Raw genomic sequence first — 14,575 nt, forward strand, 5'->3', positions numbered from 1 at the left:
TCCTGGCTACGAAGTCAGAGGCTTTGCTTTAACAGGAACCCCAGCCATAACATGCTGTCACGCCACAGGCTGTATGACCACAGGCCAAACTGTCCAAAAGTGTGAGCCAAGAGAAAAAGATCCTTAGCATAAGTTGGCTATCTTAGATGTTTTGCGGTAGTGGCAGAAATCTGATTAGTACAACTACCAAGGAGAGGGATTTGAAATCATGGAGGATAAAAAGGCCTCCATGGATGAGTAACTTGATAAACTATGACGAGCTATTAGATTCATCACACACTTGAACATGTTAGAAAGATGTCTGATGATCAGTTTAGCTTTGCTTACTCTGGACTCATGGTTTTTCAGAGGTAAACACCTGGGGAGTTAGTACCACAGTTTGTGATTGAGTAAAATGGTGCTGTTGGATAGTAGGTCTTCGCGGTTCCCACTGTCAGCCTCATTTTCTAGTGCTTCAAGGACAACAACCCGACATCCATCATATTAGTCAACTTTGCATCGCTACAATAAAATACCCAGGACAGGGAACCCATCAAGATAAAAGGTCTGGTTAGCTTGCCATTTAGCAAAGTCAAAGTCTAAAATCAATCATCTCCACTGGCTTGGCCTCCAGTGGGAACGGCAGATGGTGGCATGCCATTACAGAGTACCTGTTGGAACGAGTGGTCACATCTAGAGTCAGAGCAGAGATAAAAACTGGCCAGGGTCCCACAATCCCTTTCAAAGTCATGCTCCCAGTAACTTAGCTACTAAAGGTCCACAGCACTTCCTAATAGCACAATCCTAAAAACCAAGCCTCTACACACAACCCCTTAGCAACACTTAGCAGTCAACCCCTGTAGGCAGCTTACGAGTTCTGGCCTCAGAATCTTCTAAGTGGTGGACATTTGCTCAGTGACCCAGATAAACAAGGACTGAGCAGATACAGGAGACCAGCGAGACCCTGGGGATGTTTGTCACCCACACGGTAATGCACAGGGGCCTGTTTCCACAACGTGGAGCCAACAAGGAAGGCTGGCATCCCGCGCAGCACCGAGGGCTGCAGCTCTCTGCCTAATTTCTCACTTTCATCCAGATGTTTCCTGTCGGGAAGGCAGAGTCAATAATGTATGAGTCTTATAGACAGAGGCATATGTGCTCATTACTCCCCACGGGCCTCTCCTGCCTGGGAGAAGATGTATTACTCAAGAATGGCTACAATTGCTTAAAATTCAAGTTGATGCATCCAGCTTATGAGTGAACGCACGGCTCGGACCGTTTCAGTGCGAACGTCTGTGCACAGTTGCGGCCATTGTCATGGCTTTGGGCTCTCTTCCTGCAGTCAGTACAGGGGCTCCTGTGGCAGACGTGAGTTTTCCAATAATGCTGGAGCGAGCAGCTTTCTCTTGGCAGCATCAGCTGCTGGCGGTTTATTTTTAATATTTGCTTTTATTTCTTAATCCTTCTGAACAATAAAAATAAAAGTCATTATAAACCAGGGTAGCTGTGGTAATAAATACTTCGGATTCTAAAAATACATTGTCCCTGTCTGACCAGTTACCCATTTTCCAGGATATCTGAGTATTTATCTAGCGGCACGAGACCATTATCCTGAGACACAGTTGTATCCCACTGACACCTAATCTTCTAATTAAAATCAGAATAATGATGGACTGTTTAAATTCTACTTTTAAGTGTTCATTTCCCATTTGCATTTAAAAGGAAACACACTCCTCATCATCGATACCCCATCCTGGGTTATAATTTGTCTTTCTTTGGCTGGAATCATAATGTCACTCCCAACTTGCCGCTGGTTAAATGGAAAAGAGCTTCACAATGTGCTTTACAGCTTGGCTGTTGCTTGGCAACCTCAGCATCCACCTCCTCACTGGAGTAAGTTCTAATTGGCCACAACTCTTGACAGGAGTCTCTGACTTATTGGAAATGACACTTGATTATTCATCTAGGTGGCTGGAGCTGATGTGTATCAGCAGGGAATTTTGCATAAAAATGACTCACGGATGTTTTTAATATCTAGGTGGCTTTCAGCAGGGGTGTAGTGGCTGAAGGAAGTGGTAAGTTTCATTAGCTAGAATTAATTTTTCTTTTGTTAGTCAACAGAGTATATTTCAAGGTATTCGTTTTTAAAGGCCCCTTCAGTAAGCTCGTGGGTTTGGATATTGCCCCTCTAACTTTAATTCTTAAACATGGCTGCCCTCAGGCCAACTGTGATAGTCAGCACTGAGATACTATAGCAAATACCATTGATAATCACCATGCCCCGCCCCCGCCCTCCCCAAAAGATATTTTAGCTCAGTGTTGTGGGCACTTGGTTGATGGACAGCTTTTAAATCTCTTCTGAGTAGAGGGGGCAGCAGTGTGTCAGGGAGGGAACACAGTCAGGGCACAACCTCTCCACCAGAAGCCCGGAAGTGAAAGAGAAGAAAGGGAAGAGGAAGAAGCCATGGGATTCCCTTCGAAGGCACACTCCCAGTAACTGGCAGGGCTCCCACCAGGCCCTACCTCTTAAAGTTGTGCCAGTTCCAATAGCAGAGCCAAATCTCTAAGACAGGACCTTTGGTGAATCAATAGTCCAGATTCAAACTGCGCCACCAAACAGGAAGAAACGTTAAGGTCTTACGTTTGTTGATCTGTCTTTACCAACGTTATAGTGTAGCAGTGTGACAAGACTCAGAAATTACAGCATAATGACCAAGCACTGGAGGCCATTGACAGACCTCTTCTCTTGTTCTGAAGAATGCCCTGAAGCAGATGTTAGGATTGGACAGGGGAAGAAGGTGCTAAGGTAGGTAGGTACACAGGCACCTAGCCAGAGCAGTGCACGGCTTGCTTGGAGTATAGGGGAGCTCGCTCAAGCGGAAACAGAGTGTGCAAGAGAGGAAGCAGAGGGAAAAGAATTGCAGAAGTGGGTTGAGGCTCGAAGAGGCTGCTGCCCTGCGTCAGGGGCAGCCGACTGTTAAATGCTCAGAAATGGAGGAGTGACTTGCTCAGAACTCTCTGGTGGGAGAGAGCACTTTTGTTGTTGTTGTTTAGCTTTCAAGAGGCCAGATGTCCCCAGACGCATGTGGCAAATCCTTCTGGAGCAGATGAGAACTGCAAATGTACCTCTGGGATCTCTTCTCCAGTCCCATCTAACGGGTACCGGCGGGTTTCCAGGGTGTGGTTTTGCAATCAGGTACAAGTCTGTACTCTGATTCTTATCTTAGTCTTCACACACCAGCAAACAACTTGCTTATCCGTACGACATCAGCATGTGGGGCTCACATAATTTTAGCAACATCATATAACTCAAGAGACCCTTGCTTTCCCATTCTCTGAATGGGAAATACTTTTCCCCCAATCCTCAGTGAGATGCTGTTCTCCGAACTTCCAGACTTCCAAAGGCTTTTAAATGCTGAGTTGTTTTGTTTTCCCCCCTTGAGTTCATACGATCAGATCTGCAGAGAGCGGAGTTGTAACCTAAGAGCAGATATATTGAGGGGCAGAGGAACTATGGTACCTGATTTGGGCAAGAAAGCAACAGGAGTCAGATGGTTTGACATTCTTAATTCTACTTGTACAAAATTATTTAACACAAAAATAACCAGGTTCTGTCATCATGGATTTCTAAAGTCAATATGTCAAAGAGATGAAAATGTTTTTTAATAGATGGGATATGTCACTTCAAGTAAATGGGGTTATAGCTATGACTCCCCTACTGACCCAAATTTAGAAGATGGCTGCCTTTTTCCCATGATCCCAAGCAAATTCTTAACCTAATATTTAGTACTCTATTAGCTATGTTTTGCTTTGCTGTGCCAAACCACCGAATGACAGCAACCTAAGAAAAGAAAGCTTTCTCTTGGACCACAGTTCAAGAAGGGACAGAGCCCATGATGGCATGAAAGGCACAGAGGCTGGAACAAGAGACAGCTGGATACATTGCATGTGCAGTTAGTAAACAGACAGTAGAGAGGAAGTGAGGTCAGCCTGCAGACCTATCCCTAATGATCTACCTTCTCCAGAAGATCCTAAAAGCAGCACCTCCATCTACAGACCAAATGTGAAAATTATATATGTAGTTTATATGTAATTATATTATTATATATTACAATATAATATATAGAGGGACTAGCTGGGCATGGAGATACACACCTTTAATCCTGATTTTTGGAGACAGGCAGACAGATTTCTGTGAATTCGAGGGCATCTTGGTCTACATAGAGTATCCTAGGAAACTCAAGGTTATAGAGTGAGAATTTGTTTTACCCCTTTACCCCCACAACCCCAAAACAACCAAACCAAAGAACACATATAAGCCTCTGGGGAGGTATTTTACACTCAAACAACAATAAAAAGCTTCTTTGGGATCCTAGAATGTTATGGAATGGGACATTATAGTCCACTACAATTAGAACACGCCCTGGGGCGAGGAACCCAAAGTCAGAAAGATTCAGATACCATGCCAGAAGGAAGATGTAGGCTCAGTGTGAATATCTGGTGTTTTGCTCGGAGCCAAATGTCAAAATCTACCCTGAGCTCATTCGTGCTAAGACAAAAAGAGCATCTCAGTCTATTGATGGATCCTGAATGCCTTTAAAATCAACTCAGTAGTTTATCAATTAGTCCAGTGGTTCTCAACATGTGGGGCGTGACCCCTTTCATGGAGGTCACCTAAGACTATGGAAAACAGATAGTTATATTACAACTCGTAACAGTAAAATTACAGTTATGAAGTGGCAATAAAAATAAACTTATGGACCCGAGGATCCTGGCCCGCAGCAGCTCTCTGCTCCCAAACCCCGTGGGAGAGAGACCTCACCGCCTGATCAGGTGGGCACTCCTGAGGCTGCAGAGCGGAGGAGACCACCAACACTGCCCACCCCTGCCCACATCCCTGGCCCAAGAGGCAACTGTATAAGGCCTCTGGGTTCCCGTAGGGAAGGGCCCAGGAGCGGGAGGACCCCTGCGCCTGAGACACCGCCGGAACCTGAAGGAAACAGACCGGATAAACAGTTCTCTGCACCCAAATCCCGTGGGAGGGAGAGCTAAACCTTCAGAGAGGCAGACACGCCTGGGAAACCAGAAGAGACTGCACTCTGTGCACATCCAGACGCCAGAGGAAAACACCAAACGTCATCTGGAACCCTGGTGCACGGAGGCTCCCGGAAAGAGCGGCGCAGATCTTCCCGGTTGCTGCCGCCGCGGAGAGGACTTAGGCAGTACCCCACGAGCAAACTTGAGCCTTGGAACCACAGGTAGGACCAACTTTTCCCCTGCAAGAAACCTGCCTGGTGAACTCAAGACACAGGCCCACAGGAACAGCTGAAGACCTGTAGAGAGGAAAAACTACACGCCCGAAAGCAGAACACTCTGTCCCCATAACTGGCTGAAAGAAAACAGGAAAACAGGTCTACAGCACTCCTGACACACAGGCTTATAGGACAGTTTAGCCACAGTCAGAAATAGCAGAACAAAGTAACACTAGAGATAATCTGATGGTGAGAGGCAAGCGCAGGAACCCAAGCAACAGAAACCAAGACTACATGGCATCATCAGAGCCCAATTCTCCCACCAAAGCAAACACGGAATATCCAAACACACCAGAAAAGCAAGATCTAGTTTCAAAATCATATTTGATCATGATGCTGGAGGACTTCAAGAAAGACATAAAGAACTCCCTTAGAGAACAAGTAGAAGCCTACAGAGAGGAATCGCAAAAATCCCTGAAAGAATTCCAGGAAAACACAATCAAACAGTTGAAGGAATTAAAAATGGAAATAGAAGCAATCAAGAAAGAACACATGGAAACAACCCTGGACATAGAAAATCAAAAGAAAAGACAAGGAGCTGTAGATACAAGCTTCACCAACAGAATACAAGAGATGGAAGAGAGAATCTCGGGAGCAGAAGATTCCATAGAAATCATTGACTCAACTGTCAAAGATAATGTAAAGCGGAAAAAGCTACTGGTCCAAAACATACACGAAATCCAGGACTCAATGAGAAGATCAAAACTAAGGATAATAGGTATAGAAGAGAGTGAAGACTCCCAGCTCAAAGGACCAGTAAATATCTTCAACAAAATCATAGAAGAAAACTTCCCTAACCTAAAAAAAGAGATACCCATAGGCATACAAGAAGCCTACAGAACTCCAAATAGATTGGACCAGAAAAGAAACTCCTCCCGTCACATAATTGTCAAAACACCAAACGCACAAAATAAAGAAAGAATATTAAAAGCAGTAAGGGAAAAAGGTCAAGTAACATATAAAGGCAGACCTATCAGAATCACACCAGACTTTTCGCCAGAAACTATGAAGGCCAGAAGATCCTGGACAGATGTCATACAGACCCTAAGAGAACACAAATGCCAGCCCAGGTTACTGTATCCTGCAAAACTCTCAATTAACATAGATGGAGAAACCAAGATATTCCATGACAAAACCAAATTTACACAATATCTTTCTACAAATCCAGCACTACAAAGGATAATAAAGGGTAAAGCCCAACATAAGGAGGCAAGCTATACCCTAGAAGAAGCAAGAAACTAATCGTCTTGGCAACAAAACAAAGAGAATGAAAGCACACAAACATAACCTCATATCCAAATATGAATATAACAGGAAGCAATAATCACTATTCCTTAATATCTCTCAACATCAATGGCCTCAACTCCCCAATAAAAAGACATAGATTAACAAACTGGATACGCAATGAGGACCCTGCATTCTGCTGCCTACAGGAAACACACCTCAGAGACAAAGACAGACACTACCTCAGAGTGAAAGGCTGGAAAACAACTTTCCAAGCAAATGGACAGAAGAAGCAAGCTGGAGTAGCCATTCTAATATCAAATAAAATCAATTTTCAATTAAAAGTCATCAAAAAAGATAAGGAAGGACACTTCATATTCATCAAAGGAAAAATCCACCAAGATGAACTCTCAATCCTCATCTTCGATTGGTTTATATACAAGTGTGCAATTTCTAGGCTTGAAAGTAAAATGATGCTATCTGGTGCTGGATAGAGGAGCCTTATTTTTTATTATGGCAGCTTGCTATTTTTGTAACATGGTGATTTGGTTGAACACAATAAAGTACAGTAGTAACTGATCTCCCCCTCTTCCTGGATGAGTGAGGAGATGATTAAATGTTGATGTCAGCATCCTTGAGCATATTCAGATGAGCTTCTGCTTCTGTTGAAAAGGATGCTGTGTTTGATTGTGGTCCGAAGCTTTGAAGCACTACTTGGCATCTCCTTCCTTGGAGGTCTCACTGTTTAAACATAACAGATTTGATAGCTTGTTGGTAAGGTGAGGTCCAGCTTGTCTCCACTAGGTCATCTTCATGTGAATCCGGTGGTTATACGGTTTTGTTCTAGGGATATTTCATTTTTTTAATAACGGTTTTAGCTGACATTCATGGAGAGAATGAATCCTTAGAACTGTGCCACTAGTGAAAGGAAATCCTGTCTAGAGTATGTTTCTTTACAAAGCTGTGTCACACCATCCTTTGGGCCCTCTGCTGGAAAAGTAGAATCAAGTCTCAAATAATGCCTTTTAAATTGTATCCTCTAGTATTATAGATGTAGGACAGTACTGTATCATACCTCTGTGGATGTAAAATAGTTTGTACCTGCTTTATGATACGTAGTAGTGACCGTGCTTTATCAGAGCTGTTTTTAATGATGTTGCTCAGAATGTTTTCTTTCCAGATGATGATTGAGAAGCTAATTTAAAAAAAAAATGGTGCCAGGTACCACAAGAGTAACAGAACTGTGCTGTTTTCTCGGGTTTTGTTTTTTTACTTTTTTTTTTTAATGGAGTATGCTGGATGTCTCTACAGTTTTGTTCAGATGACTGCAGAACCTGGAAAAGCTGTTGCTGCTGTTGATGCATAACACACTGCTATTATTGGTCTTTTTATATAAATATAAATATATATATACAGATATATAATTTGAATTTTTTGAAACTTTACCTGTGCTGTCAACTTTGGAAAAAAGTATCCCCGTTTACTGTGTTGAGTTGGCACTGTACAGAAATTAACAGCCATATTGGTCTAGAAATGTTGAACTTAAGTTTTTTCCATTTGTACAGGGGTAACACACTGTATTAAATATGTAAGGTCTTATATACGTGGGTTTGATTACAAAAACTAATAAAGTATTCTCTAAATTAAAAAAAAATAACCTTATGGTTGGGGATCACTACAACATGAGGAACTGTGGTAAGGGGGGGCAGTGACAGCATCAGGAAGGTTAAGCACCATTGACTTAGACACTTCTAGAGAATCAGCTGAGTAAGGATGCAACAGGTACTAAAAAGATGGTTTTTTTAGTAAAAAATAAATAAACCTTCAATAAAGAGGGGATAATGAAAACCTGTTACTTGTTATTCTTGTTATTTTGTAACAACTTTTTACTCAAACTTACAGCTTGAAACAACTAAACCTTTGTTTCTGTAACTCAAACTTCACACATGACTTAGCTGGGATCCTCTGCTCAGGGCCTCTTGGTATAACCGTCAAGTTTCTAGTCTGGTCTGTGGTCTTATCTGAAGGATTGACCAGGGAATACTTGCTTCAGAAATGACTGGCATAGTCTTCTGCAGAATTCTGTTTCTTGTGGGCTCTGGGAGACAGCTAAGAAACTCGTACTGTGTCCTTCAGTCAGTGAGGATGCTCAGAGCATTTTAGCAAAATGAATATACAAACCACAGTCATTTAGAAGATCAGTGTCATGAGTGTATTGCAGTAAAATTAAATAAGGTTCTTTTATCTCACACTATAGCCGGCACTGTAGGGCCACAAGACATCTGTGGGGTATTTTCATCTCAGGCAACAAAGCGTCTCACCCACTAAGCTCCATCCCATATCACACTGCCGATGGCTACTCTCTGAGCCTGGCAACAATCTCTCTTCCCATCTAGTTCCCAAGGCAGGTTGCCACCATGCCAGCATACACATCCCAATTCCATGGCGGCCCAGCATGTCCAGCTACCACATACTCTCTTGAACTCAATTGAATCACCACATGAAAGAACACACAACACAATAACCTCTGATCCAATTGATAAGATATAATTGCTCACCTACATAAGATACAGTTGGCTCATCTAGAGACACAAAATCCTGTATACATCTATCCCTTAAGAATATTCATAACAACCTGTAAATGTGCAGAGAGAAATCTTAACATCTGCCTCCATGTTCTCTCAGCTCCTCTTCTCCAGTCTCCTCCTCCTCTAAAACTTTTCTCCCGCCCATCCTTCCTTCTCATCCAATGACAGGCCTCATTCTATCCTGTTCCTGCCTCCACCTGCATATGACATCATCCTACATGAGTGACTGGGTTTTGAGGTGGATTGGGAAGTAAAAAGACTTGGGTAGGTTGGTTTAGAGCACACCTACAGGTCAGCTTCTGGACTTAGATGTCAAAGGTGCCTACCGTATGACCTTCATCTTCAAGAGGCAGAATGACGGTACTCTTCCAGTGGCAAAGTCTGAACCAGAACGAGGAGAGAAAGGTGAAGGGGTGCAAGCAGCATTGACACAGTGAGGCCAAGTGTGAGGGCCCAATGGGGAGCTGTCTGTGAGGAAGAAGAGAGGTGCAGGGAAGGATTCCTGCTGCCCAACCCGGCCTGGGGATGGATTCTCCACAGGACAGGCGCCTTGTTTGGAGCACTCCTGACTACTGCTAGGGGCTTTACATGTTTTGTTTTTAATTGTGGTTGCAGCACCTCAAAGGTGGCACCATTATTTCCATTCTGCCAGTGACAATATAAAGTGGCTGCATTTCCGCCACTGGAAATGAATCACCAGGGAGTGGAATCATAGTCATCGGCAATGACTGTGAGTGCTTGCTCTTCTTGGAGCCAGTGCACACTACCCAAGCCAAATCCTTCCCCCTCAAAGGAAAATGCCAAAGGTGGGATTCTGAAGAGCATCATGGGTGTTCCTTTGAGAAGGGGAATGCCTGACCTTTCCTTGGTCATGAGTTAAACTTCACCCACATGCCTTCTGTCCACACCATTCTTCTGAGACAGTTGGTCAAATCCTTTGGAAAACACTGGGCACTGACTGAATTTATATACTAAAGTCCAGGCTAAGTAAGAACCAAATTGAGGACTTTATTCTCAGCAACTACAGTTACTGAATAATCAGCTAGTCCCATTTTCAGACTGTCTTCTCTAGAAATAACATAGGCTTGGCTAACTCAAGATTGTAGTAGCAAAACACTATAGACTGGTTTAAACAATAGATAGCTGTTTTCTCTCAGTTATAGAGACTGCAATTGGAGAACAGGATCCCTCCCGTCAGTTGTGGCTTTTGGTGGCTCCTCTTTTGTGATTTGCAGGTGGACAACCATTATGCTATGTGCTCGCAAGATCCTCCTTTTGAGACAGTGTCTCACTGTGTAGCTCAGGCTGGCCTTAAACTTACTATGTGGCCTAGGCTAGCCTAAAAGTCATATTCTCCTACCGTGGCCTTCTGGATGCTGTAATTACAGGCACACACCATCATTCCCTGGATCAATCTTATGATTTCATTTAATGTTAATGGTTTCCTGAGAGGCCACATTCTAAATCCAGCTAAACTGGGAATTAGATATGGAACAGCATATGGATTTCAAGAGGACACAAACATTCAGTCCACAACAACCCCCAGATGAAATCCATTTTTAAAACCAAATGGTATCAATATTTTATGTGATTAAAAGTACAACATATGTGCATCTTGAAAATGTTGGGTAAAACAAAAATTAAAAACCGCCCATTGTCCTATGGAGATGGAACACAGCAAAGTGAGCGGCAGGCTTAGGACCTAGGTGAAGAGCATTGGGTTTCCTCTGGGCTTGTGTCTGTCCAGAAACCACACTCACCTGCTGGTCTGAAAACACAGGGAGGGAGCTGCAGGGCCACATGCCCCATCCATACAGCCTTTGCTTTGTGTATTCAACTCACACAGGCGTAGACATTCTATTACAGTGATACATAACGCAAGGGGGGAAAAGAGCCCGAAATGATGGCAATGGGCCAACATATGGACCACGCTCCGCTGTCCTGTGATATTTTCTCTGCATTACTTCTTAACATTTTCATCGCACATGCCCCGTCTCACATCACATTAGTCCAGATAAAAATGTCATTATCCATTCAGTGTGACAGAGCACAGGCACGGCATAGTAGAAAATCGCAACCCCATCAGCCAGCATCAAAGCACTTGAGCCAAGTGCACGTGGGAGAAGGGGTGGTAGGTAACTGGTCCTCTGCACCACCCAGGCCCGCACTTAGAGTCAACATAAGAAGCTCTCCTAATACAGGCCATGCTCTCGGCTTCTGAGAAGTTTGTATACGTCAAATTTTATTCTGCGCCTCTCTTGCTAGTGTAAGGATCCTTAAGATTGATGTCTAAGGAGGCCCTCACTGCAGCCAGTGTTTTTTGATAGGTTTTCCTTTTAATATTCCTCTGAAATTTATTGAAAAATTCGTTTTGGTTTAGTTTGGTTTGGTTTGGTTTGGTTTGGTTTGGTTTGGTTTGGTTTGGTTTGGTTTGGTTCAAGACATGGTTTCGCTATGTAGCACAACTGTCCTGGAACTCCCCCTGAAGACTAGGCTGCCCTGGAACTCGGAGATCCTCCTGCCTCTGCCTCACAAGTGCTGGGATTACAGGCATGCACCACTGCCACCCAGTCCCATATCCAGGATTTTATTAAAGTAAGATTCACCTGAAAAACTGAGTTTATTAGGATAAAGAGGCTGCAAATGGAGGATCAGGTAAAAGTGCTCGTTACCAAGCTGGTGGCCTGAGTTTCTTCTCTGGGAACCGTAAGGTAGAAGGAGAAAACGAATGCCTGCAGGTCGTCTCTGACTCCCACATGTGCACGTGCATGCTCACACACACATGCTGAGCAGCAAATGACTGTAATCAGATAAGAACGGCAGACAGAGAAGCCAGCTAGAGAGATGTGCTTAGAAAGCACTGAGCTCTAAATATTAGGAAAGTCAGATTTCTTGGGAATGATGCCTGGGAGACATTTTAAGGGACCCACCCACATGTATTCTTATCCTGATGGATTATTTGGTGGACAGTTTGTGAGAATTTAAAGAAGGATGCCTCGGACATAAAGAATAGGTACGGAGTCACTGAAAACAAATCAAGTTCACCCTATCCATTTCTTTCCTGGATGGACTTAAGGGCAGACAGCTGTAGTCAGTAACGCTCCCGCTTCAGCCAACCACTGACAAGGTCTGCTGCCAATTACAGAGAAGGCTGTGCCAGGCTGAGTGTTTACTTAGGTTTATCCTGACTGGCCAAAGGACTTTGAAAAACTCTGCAGATACCTGAAGTGACTGTCCAGAGGAGGGTCACGCATGGGTCTGTGCTTGAACCAGGCTGAATAGTCATGAGGTAAACGAAAACTTAGAAGGCACGTTATTCATGTTACTGTAGTTTAAATGGAACAAGGAAGGCATGGCTACTCATCCCCTTTGAGTTACAGAAATGCCCTCGTGTCTCTCAGACCAGTTCCTTCCCACAAGGTTCCCACACCACTGCAGGAAATGAAATGCTGGTGCCGTACGTATGTTCCCCCCTCACCCCCCCACCCCATATAGGCATGTGAGGCTGGCTGGCTGGTAGGGAGCTGTGACAGGGAGGGGTCCAACACAGCCACATATTCTCCCAGCATCTCCATAGCTGTTCAGACTGCCCTGCTGTTCAGGGAAGTTCAGGGGTGGTTCTTCCCAGGACAGCCGAAGACAGCTTCTTATGGAAATAAACAGAATAGAAACGCAAAGCCTGGAGCTGGAGAGATGGACCAATGGTTTTAAGTACTGGCTGCTCTTCCAGAGGACCTGTGTTTGGTTCCCAGCACCCACATGGCAGCTCACAACTGTCTTTAATTCCTGTCCTGGGGGATCTGACGCCCTCTTCTGGCTTCCCCAGGCATTGCAAACACACACACACACACACACACACACACACACACACACACACAGATAGGTTTTTTTTTTAATACAGGAAAAAAATGTTTAAAAAGAAACACAAAACCTTTTTAATGAGTGGAGCTTCCAGGGCTAAAGAATCAGCTGCATGCAGTGATAATTAATCGGAAAAGACCTGTGGCTTTCATGGACCTGAACTTCGACATTTTTTTTCTTTTTTTTTCCGGAACTGGGGACTGAACCCAGGGCCTTGCTCTTGCTAGGCAAGCACTCTACCACTGAGCTAAATCCCCAACCCCGAACTTCGACATTTGTTTGTGGTGTGTGTCCTGTGCAAAAAAAAATCAATATAAATCTGACCTTGCAACTGGCTTACAGGGTTTGGATCACAGCATGTGATTAATTTACTATTTACTAGATAGTGTCTGAAATAGGGCTGTGTTCTACCTATGGGCTGCTATTTGAGAGTGACGGTTTTTTCCTCCCAGAGGAACAATAAGAATAGAGAAAGTCCCTGCCCCTAGGGGTGTTGCAGGTGTGGCTGCTGTGTCACAGGTGAGTGGTAGGTGACAGAGGAAAGACTATATCTATGATCAATGTTCCAACCTTTGAACATTTGAAAGATTGATTAGTAGCCTAACATCCCTTGAAAAAAGTGACCCCCAAGAAGACCATAGTCTCCACCACAGTCTGACGCCTTGCTACTGGGCTCCCTAGATAGGGAGCAAGCCAGAGCCTAGAAGAACCATCTGGGACCGCAGTTCCTGGGTGGAAGTGAGTCTGAGACAGACAACCCTTGCAAGGGGCCTCTTGGGCAGGCCAGGTGAGGAGTTAGCTAGAGATGACCATCAGACTGGTGCCATGGTGACAGGGAACTAGCCTGAGATGACTACCAGTCTGGTAGGCATAGGGATGGGGCAGACCATGCCCAAGATGGTCCCTGTCAATGCCATAATGCACAAGCAGGGCATAGCACTCCTGAGACCACTCCTGAGATGACCCCAGACACTCAGACACTCTGGGTGCCACTCAGAGGAACAGGTAAGTGGTGGAGAAAATGAAAGAGAAAGAGAAACAGAAGGATGTGGGCATGGCGAAGAGAGGCAGAAATGAAGAGGGCAGTGAGGAACAGCTTGATGTGAGTAGCCAGTGATGCCACCTGAGACCCTGGTAAGATCCCGGCCTGTAATGCCATGGCGGAGCAGGCACATCTGGGTCCATGGCTCTGCAGCAGCAGGGGGTCTGTTGTCACCAAAGACTGAGTGGATGTTCCTGGTCTGGGCTGCTGCTAGCAATATGTCTATGTCTAAGGGCTGTGCAGAACTGGCCCCATTTCTCACCGGGATATTGTGGAATGGTGGACTCTGGGGGCACCGAGAGCTGCCCGACCTGGGCTGACTACAGTACTTGGGAGAGCAGACCACACATGTTACAGGAGTTGTTGGTGAGCTGGCCTCGAGGATGAAAGTGTAGGAGACTGTCCCTACCACTCATCTCCCTTATGGTGGCATGGACACGGAGAAGACACCCTCCTCCCCACTCACCGGTGACAGGCAGGAGACATGGCCCTGCCCCTTGTCTGCTAGGTGGTGACATAACTGAGGAAGCGATGCTACCCCCTACCTCACACCTTGTCACCTATGGCAG

At 44.6% G+C, this 14,575-nt stretch overlaps 1 protein-coding gene and 1 non-coding gene across 3 annotated transcripts in view; both read left to right on the forward strand.

Moving 5' to 3' along the window:
- Tbxas1 (thromboxane A synthase 1) overlaps nucleotides 1–14,575 on the forward strand; it is a 172,119-nt gene that overhangs the window by 88,893 nt on the left and 68,651 nt on the right. The gene's annotated exons all lie outside the window — the stretch shown is intronic.
- LOC120102680 (small nucleolar RNA SNORA17) lies at nucleotides 13,442–13,572 on the forward strand. Its single transcript, XR_005504300.1, has one exon. It is a non-coding gene; the product is annotated as a small nucleolar RNA SNORA17 (small nucleolar RNA).

The sequence above is a fragment of the Rattus norvegicus genome, chromosome 4 (assembly GCF_036323735.1).
Source record: "Rattus norvegicus strain BN/NHsdMcwi chromosome 4, GRCr8, whole genome shotgun sequence".
Taxonomy (NCBI): Eukaryota; Metazoa; Chordata; class Mammalia; order Rodentia; family Muridae; genus Rattus; species Rattus norvegicus.